The sequence below is a fragment of the Lactuca serriola genome, chromosome 5 (genome assembly GCF_051521515.1).
Source record: "Lactuca serriola cultivar US96UC23 chromosome 5, Lser_US96UC23_V15, whole genome shotgun sequence".
Lineage (NCBI taxonomy): Eukaryota > Viridiplantae > Streptophyta > Magnoliopsida > Asterales > Asteraceae > Lactuca > Lactuca serriola.
The window spans coordinates 309,425,030-309,434,021 of NC_136412.1; positions in this window are offsets into that span (position 1 = coordinate 309,425,030).

Sequence of the window (8,992 nt, forward strand, 5' to 3'; positions counted from 1 at the left end):
GCTTCGAATGGAGCTGCCTTGATGCTCGTATGATAATTATTGTTGTAGGAAAACTCCACAAGAGGTAAGTGTGTATCCCACGATTTACCGAAGTCGATCACACAAGCTCGCAGCATATCTTCTAGAGTTTGGATCGTCCTCTCACTTTGTCCTTCAGTCTACGGATGGTAGGCTGTACTCATGTCCAGCCTCGTCCCTAATGCCTTTTGTAGTGATTGCCAAAATCTAGAGGTAAACCTACTATCTCTCTCTGAGATAATAGATATAGGGATGCCATGCAGTCGTACTACTTCCTTAAGGTATGTTCTTGTGAGCTTCTCCATCTTGTCCGTTTCCTTGATGGGTAGGAAGTGTGCAGACTTGGTCAATCTGTCGACGATGACCCAAATGGTATCCAACCCACCCGCTGTCTTGGGTAGCTTGGTTATAAAGTCCATTGTAATCCGCTCCCACTTCCATTCCGGTATCTCCAGTTGTTGGAGGAGTCCTGATGGCTTTTGATATTCGACCTTAACCTTTGCGCATGTAAGGCCCTTACTCACGAAGGTAGCGATCTCCGCTTTCATGTTAGGCCACCAGTATAGCTTTTTGAGATCCAGATACATCTTATCTGAACCTGGGTGGACGGAGTAGCGAGTGTTGTATGCTTCCTTCATGACCAAGTCTCTAAAACCTCCATGGCGCGGAGTCCAGATTCGGTCCATGAGGTAGTAGGCTCCATCACCCTTGACCTCCAAACTTTTATCCATTCCGCGCAGTGATTCTCCCGTCATGTTCTCAGGCTTTAAGGCTTCCAGTTGAGCCTCCTTGATCTGTGCAGATAGATGCGAATGGATACTCATTGTCAACGACTTGGTTCTTCGGCCAGAATACTCCTTCCTACTCAGGGTGTCTGCTACCACGTTGGCTTTCCCCGGGTGATATCGAATTTCGCAGTCGTAATTGTTGAGTAGTTCGACCCATTAGCGTTGTCTCATATTGAGCTCTTTCTGGTTCAGTATGTGTTGGAGGCTTTTATGATCAGTGTACACCACGCTCTTCGTCCCATACAAATAGTGTCTCCATATTTTTAGTGCGAAGACGACCGCTCCTAAATCGAGGTCGTGAGTAGTGTAGTTCACATCGTGTGTCTTTAGCTGTCTTGAGGCATAAGCGATGACTTTACCTCGTTGCATCAAGACACAACCGAGTCCCTGATTCGATGCATCGCAGTATACCACGATATCTTCTGTTCCTTTGGGAAGGGATAATACTGGTGCGGTGCATACGGTTCGCTTCAGGGTCTAGAATGCCTTCTCCTGTTTCTCTTCCCAGTCGAATGATACACCCTTCTGGGTCAACATGGTAAGAGGTTTCGCAATCCGAGAGAAGTTTTGGATGAATCTGCGGTAGTAGCCAGCGAGGCCTAGAAATTGACGAATCTCTGTAGGCGTCTTTGGTGCTGACCAGTTCTCAAAAGCTTTAATTTTGGAGGGATCCACGTGGATTCCTTCTTCACTAACCACGTGTCCTAAGAATTCAACTCTTCGGATCCAAAACTCGCACTTAGAGAACTTCGCATATAACTTCTCCGATCGCAGGTTTCCAGGACTCATCGTAAATGATCCCTATGTTCTTCCTCGCTCCGAGAGTAGACGAGTATATCGTCAATAAATACGATGACGATTTGATCTAGATATGGATGACATACCCTATTCATCAAGTCCATGAATACTGCGAGGGCGTTAGTCAGTCCAAAGGGCATCACTACGAACTCAAAGTGCCCGTAACGGGTTTGGAAAGCTGTCTTCGGAACATCTTCCTCTAGTACCCGTAACTGGTGATACCCGGACCTAAGATCAATCTTGGAGAAGTAGCTCGCTCCTTGTAGTTGGTCGAATAGGCCGTCGATACGAGGGAGAAGGTAGCGATTTTTGACCGTGAGTTTGTTGAGTTCCCTATAATCGATGCACATCCGAAATGATCCGTCCTTCTTCTTCACGAACAAGACCGGAGCTCCCCAAGGTGAGAGGCTCGGTCTTATAAAGCCCTTGCTGAGCAGCTCGTTGAGTTGACCGAACAGTTCTTGCATCTCGGCGGGCGCTAAACGATAGGGAGACTTAGCTACGGGGGTAGCTCCTGGGACTAGGTCGATTCTGAACTCAACCTGACGTTTGGCAGGTAGACCCGGAACGTCCTCCGGAAAGACATCGGGGAAATCGCATACAACGGGGATGTCCTTCGGATCGTTCACTTTCTGGCTAGTGTCGACAACGTGAGCAAGAAAGGCACGATATTCCTTACTCAAGTATTTCTGAGCCTGGATACTAGAGATGATGCGAAGGCTCGTACCGGGTTTATCTCCATAGATCAATAGAGTTTCGTGGTTCGGAAGATTTAGGCGAATGGCTTTGTCGAAGCATAGGATATCGGCACGATGAAGACTCAACCAGTCCATACCGACAATGACATCGAAACTCTTGATAGAGACTGGTATGAGATCGATTGGAAATGAGTGATCGTCTAACGTGAGGGTACAACCTATGTAGATTTCGTTAGAGCTTTCGGTCTTCCCGTTAGCCATTTCTACGACGAATGTTTCTTTTAGTGGTTGAGAGGATTGTTGGAGTAAGTGCTTAAAGTTTTGATTTATGAAGCTTCTTTCTGCACCACTATCGAATAAGACACAGGCATACAAGTTGTTGAGAAGAAACGTATCCGTGACTACTGTGGGATCCGCTACCGCCTCATTGTGACCAATAGCGAGTAGCCTTCCAGTTCCCCCAGCATTCGCAGTCTTCGGACAGTTCTTCTTAAAATGACCAGCTTCACCGCAGCCATAACAAGTCGGGGTCACTCTCGAACCGGGAACCTGTGTGATAGGTTTGGGAGGGGCCCTACAAAATCGGACCGTATGGCCCTTCTGGCCACAGTTGGAACACTGAAATTCACGGCAGGGGCCGTTGTGGTGGAAAGGGCACTTGGGGCACTTGGGCAGATTCCCATTATAAGCTTTTGGTGATGCAGGAGTGATTGGAGTAGTGGCAGCATGGACCATCACGATTTGCTGGTCCTTGGAGGAGGTATGAGTTTTCTTCCCTTTCTTCTTATCCCATCGCTTCCTCTTTATGTCAGATGAATCGGGCAGTGAAGTGGTAGTTGTGGTTGCTATGGCTGGAGTGGAAGAGACTTCATGGTTGATCAGACTTGGGCCAATTCCTTGGGGCTGTCGAAGGTGGTAGGGCGTGAGGCTAGAACATTTCCTCGATATGGGGGCACTAAAATCCAGATGTATCGTTCAATCTTCTTGCTTTCGGATGGGATCATGTTGGGACACATAGCCGCCAAGTTGCAGAATCTGGGCGTGTAAGCTGTTATGTCAATCCCTTTTATCTTGAGGTTCCATAGTTCCTCCTAAAGTTTCTGAACTTCGCCCCTAGGGCAGTACTCCCCTCTCATGAGGTCTTTCAGAGTGTCCCAGCCCATGGCATTGGCTGTTACCAAGGAGAGTGCACTAACATGGCCGTTCCACCATGTCAAGGCTCTGTTAGTGAGGGTGGAAGTAGCGAACTTGATTTTGCTCTCTTCGGGGCAAGAGCACATTTCAAATACGGCTTCGGTTCTTTCGAACCATTGGGACATTGCCAGAATTCCTCCGGTACCATCGAAGAAAGTAGGTTTACAGTTCATGAAGTCCTTATAAGTGCATCCCTGCACTCTTTTATGGACTTCACCAAATCTAGAGTTACCACCGCTCGCATCACCGGAGTTCATTTGAGCCATGGCTGCTGTTACAGTCGCAGTCACAGCCGTTTGGAACAACACTGGATCGAACTGCGGAGGAGGAGGTGGTGGAGGAGGGGTTTGAGTTGCTGGTCTTCCTCTGCTTGGACGCTTTCGTGGAGGCATCTTTCACTGGAAGATCATAGAAACGATAGCAATAGTAAGAGTCTATTGCGAATATGAATAGAGTGTTTTATGGATTAAATAAACATAATCCAAGATCAGAATGGGAGTCATAGCAATAGAGTAGTCAACTGCCATTATACTGGTATTAAGGATATAACACAAGTTCATGAAAATTGACCTAACGGTAGGTCTTACATCAAACCATCAAGAAAATGTTGGTAGTTTAGAGGTCTAGTTAGAGTACTTTTAAGCTAGGAATGTTTACAGACAAGAGATCTACGGAACATAGAAAGGTAAGGCTAGTCCTTTAAACAAAAGAGTGAGGTAACTAGACGTCTTCTACTAGCGACGGTTACTTTTTGGGCGAACCCTCAGATCCGCTAGCTCACGCATAACTTCCTGAAAGTGTCGATCATAAATTCTTTGGCGTGCTCGGAGTTCCCTAACTTCAGCTCGGGATGCAGCTAGCTGATGCTGCAGAGCCTCGTTGGTCCTCCTTGTCTTGTCCATGGCTTCTTTAAGTTGGCGGATGCGAACAGCGTTGAGATTCGAGTTGGCATCCACTTCTACAACTCGACCAATAGCTGCTTGACCCTACTCAACATTCCTGGCAATCCTTCGGATCATGATGGGCAGAACCCGATTCGCTGATCCTCCTTCGCTTATGTTGTAGAAACTTCGGTCTCCATTGTATGGTAAAGGCTGGCCCTGCTTGTAACGCCTATGTTTCCGGGCTTGCCATTTTTAGCAATGTAATAGTCTAGGTTAACCTTTGTAACCCATTTTGAAGTAATAATATTGTATTATTTGAGTATTGTGTGTTTTGTGCTTAATTGCTTAATTATGTGGTTTGATTAATTAAGAATAAAAATAAGCGTCAAAATTTAAGTGTAAAATAAACTTAATATATTTGATTAATGTTGTAGTAATTGAAACGAGGTTTCCGAATATATATAGAACGCCCAAATCTGACTTCGTATGAGGAAGTTATGATTTATCGAAGTTCCGGCTTAGCGGTATACAGCCTGTTTTACTCGATTTGAGATCGAGCGGTTGTTAGCCAAAGCAATCTAAATGAGAATCGAAGATCTCATTGTTGGTATCGAAGCGATAAAAAGTTAGGCGAGAACGGACGTCAAACGAAGAAGTTATGAATTTATAACGAAAGTTTCTGTCCCGGCCTATTAAAAATAATTAATAAAAATAAAGTCAAAATTAGCCGACGGAGTCTAAACGAAAGTCGTAGAGCGTAGTCTCACCTTCGCGTGGATATAAAGAACGTCGAAAACAGAGTTCGTATGAAGAAGTTATCAATTTCGGAAGTTTATTAATCATTTTGTATTTATTTTTAATTCAAAATTCGGAAGCATTATCCGAACGAGTCATTGATCTGATCCGAGGTACGCGCCGCGTACTCGAGTACGCCGCGCGTACTCCGAGGGTGTCGACATCGCAGCAAGTGGCTTCGGATGACCCATGCGCTTACGATCATTGGAGCAGTACGCGCTGCGTACAGGCGTACGCCCCGCGTAATTGAGGCTTCCAGCCTCTATATAAAGGATCCGAGGACAGCCTTATTTGTTGTTCATTTTCTTCTCTTCTCTCTAGTCTTTTGCATCGTTTTTCGTGCCGAAGCTATCCCGAAGTCCCGGTATCATACTCTAGCCCCGAGGCAAGTCCCGAGATCCCGAAGATCCCGAAAAGTGCGGTTCCCGAGTCGAAGCTCTGCCCGCGAGAAGTTCGATTTTCGAGGAGATCTTCCAGATCTGCTGAGGAATACTACTTCTATAAGCCGTAGTGCTGTCCGATCATCTTCTGATCAAGTGAGTGTATACTACCTTTCATAAACACAATAATAATACGAGTTTGGTTCGAGTGTATTAAGAGTATTGTTGTTTATAAGTGTGAGTGTGTAGTTATTTTCTTCCAAATACAATAATACGAAGTATTATATATAAAATACGTGCTATGTGTATATATTTGGTTGTGTTATGTGTGAATGAGTATTCACTCTCTTCTATCTTACAGATCTGCTTATTTCTTTATGAGATATGTGTTATGTGTGTTGTGCCTCATCTGTTATGTGATATATGTGTTGATTAAAGCATGCTATATAGGTTTTCTTTAAACTATGTATACAAATGTATATTTTTATCTACTAATATGTTGGGTAGAACATGGGTAGACGGTTGGTGTGTAATAAACAGATGAGAGGCCTCGTTGTTGTTTGATTGAGTCATCTAGCGGAGTTTAGATGACGACCACTGGCTATTCTAGACAGTCTTGTGGAAACATTAGCAGGTTCGCCACCTGTAGGTGTTAATGAACTTGGGTGTTCATTCGCTGTACTCCATCCCCCTCATGGTTGACTTATTTGACTTATATTGCTGAGGTACCCCCGAAGCATGTGTTGTCGCCCCGATGAAATATTCTTAGACTAGGTCCCTTATGTTAGTTGTTTTAGGGACATTAAAGTGAGAATAACGGGAATGGGTAATTGGGTTATTGTTGGTTGGTGAAAATTAAATATGATATTTATTGTGGGTTGAAAACCCTATATGCTCACCAGGCTCCCAAGCCTGACCCACTCAGTTTTAAATTGTATTACAGGAAGTGGCGGAAGGGCATGAGATGGATGAACCATCAAGTTGTTTTGTTTACAAGTCTGCATATGTTTATATTTGTTATATGACTTGTAATGTATTCGTTTATGCTTATTGGTCTGTATCGGAACATGACACCCCGAGTTTTGATTATAATGAAAATACATTTCTTTTATGAAATGCTTCGGTAAACATTGTTTTATCATGTTTTGTTTTTGGGAACAAATTCCGCAACTCTTTCAAATCAAAAGGATTTACTCTGAAAATATTTAAAAGCATAAATGAAAATCGGTCTTTTCTGGCCGAGATTTTGGGGATGTCACAATTGGTATCAGAGCATTAGTTTAAGCGAACTAGGAATTTGTTGGATTTCTAGACTTAAACTTAGAATGCTAAGTGAAGTTTTGAGATGTGTGTCTGTTGTGATTTAGACACGAGCACTAGTTTATTTTAGGAAAGTTGCCTTAAATGCTTTATGTGCTAAATGTTATATGTTGCCATATATGATATTATTTGTTCGGATCTATGGTCTGTTGCCGACCGGATCTAGAAACCTTATGTGTGTAGGATTCTAAGCGTACGTCTACGATATTAGAACTAGCATGTAAACGTTTCGGAGTGATAAGGATGATTTGAATATCTACCATGATTGAGGATCTAATTTCACCTTATTCGGTGTGTAGATCAAAATGGTGAGAACAAGAAGTGGAGTTGGAAATGCTGACGAAAACAGGAATCAACCACCAGTGATTGAGCCAATACTTGTCGTAGCAGCAGCACCTGAGCCAATAACCATGGCTGGTGTGCAATTGATGATTCAGACGATGTTGGATCGTCAGATGGATGAAACTAGACGGTTGCTTCAACAAAATCGTGAAGAACTGTCGATTCGTGTGGAAGAGCCCGAATTAAATGAAGGGCACTTGGAAGGTGGAAACTTCAGTGGGTCTGTTGGTCCAGCCAACCCACCGATAGTTAGGCAAGATAACCATGAAGGAAGGAATGATGGAATGGGATGCAAGTACAAGGACTTTTTGACTTGCAAACCATCGACCTTCAATGGAAAGGAGGATCCGATTGGGGTTATGGATTGGATCTCCGAAATGGAGTTAGCCTTCATGACTTGTGGCTGCAGAGGTAAATTGCAGACTATCTATGCCGTTCGTCAATTACGAGGTGGAGCCGTTCGTTGGTGGAACACTCTAGGGAAGACCTTAAGCCCTAATGAGCCACTGCAATTGTCATGGGCAGAGTTCTTGGTGCAGTTTAAGCGCAAGTTCTGCTCGGCTCAAAATCTGTTGGAGTTGGAGAATAAGTTTTTGACATTGACAAAGGGTAGCATGTCAGTTGATGAATACACTAATAACTTCACCGATAAGATGGAGTTTGCCTTGCGTATCGTTCCAGACGAGCTGACAAAGGTGGATCGGTATGCGAAGGGACTTCCATGGGAGTACGAGGTGCCAGTACGTCAGGCACTTACTCTAGAGGCAGCTATCTGGGCTGCCAAGTCTGTGGAGAACATGATCAAGGGGAGAACCACCATCAAGTTTGAGGTTGGTGAGAAAAGGAAGTTTGAGGGAACATCTGGTTCCAGTAAGAAGAGCAAATTTTCGATATCTGATTCGAAAAAGTTTGGAGGAAAAGGAGGCGAGGCGAAGTGGTGTGATAAGTGTAGGAAAAAGCACTTTGGGAAATGTAGCGAGGATGTGACCTGCTACAAGTGTGGAGAGGTTGGACATTTTGCCAATGAATGTCCGAACAACAAAAGGATGTGTTTTGGGTGTAATGAAGAGGGGCATATTTTGAAAGACTGTCCGAAGAAGAAGGAGGCAGCAAAGCCCAACATTCCACCAAAGCCAAAGGCGAGAGCATTCCAGATGACACTGGAAGCTGCGAAGGATGAAGCTGATGTCGCTTCAGGTACCTTTCTCGTAAACGAATTACCTGCTCATATATTGTTTGATTCTGGAGCCAACTACTCCTTTATTTCGCATGAGTTTGGTAGAAAGCTAGCTTTGCCTATTGATAGACTAGATAATGCTTTATTAGTTGAAGTAGCTAGTGGCAAGTTTGTACCTGTTAGCCATCGTATGAAAAACGTCTTGATCGACCTTAATGGGAATAAGTTTCACGAGGCGTTATTGCCTATCGAACTAAATGGTTTCGACATCGTCTTGGGAATGGATTGGCTTAGCGCCAATGATGCCGAAATTTTGTGCAAGAAAAAGATAGTTAAAGTAAACCCGCCTGGAAAAGATTCGTTTATGGTATATGGGGACAAACGCAGAGTGAATTCTGGGATCATTTCTCTAATGAAAGCCAGAAAGTGTTTGACCAAGGGATGTACATCATATTTAGCATTTGTGATTGATGCTAAGAAGGAAAAGAAGGTGATGCAGAGCATTCCAGTGGTGTGTGATTATCCGGAAGTATTTCCCGAAGATCTTCCTGGATTACCACCTGATAGACAAGTGGAGTTCAGAATAGACTTGTTACCA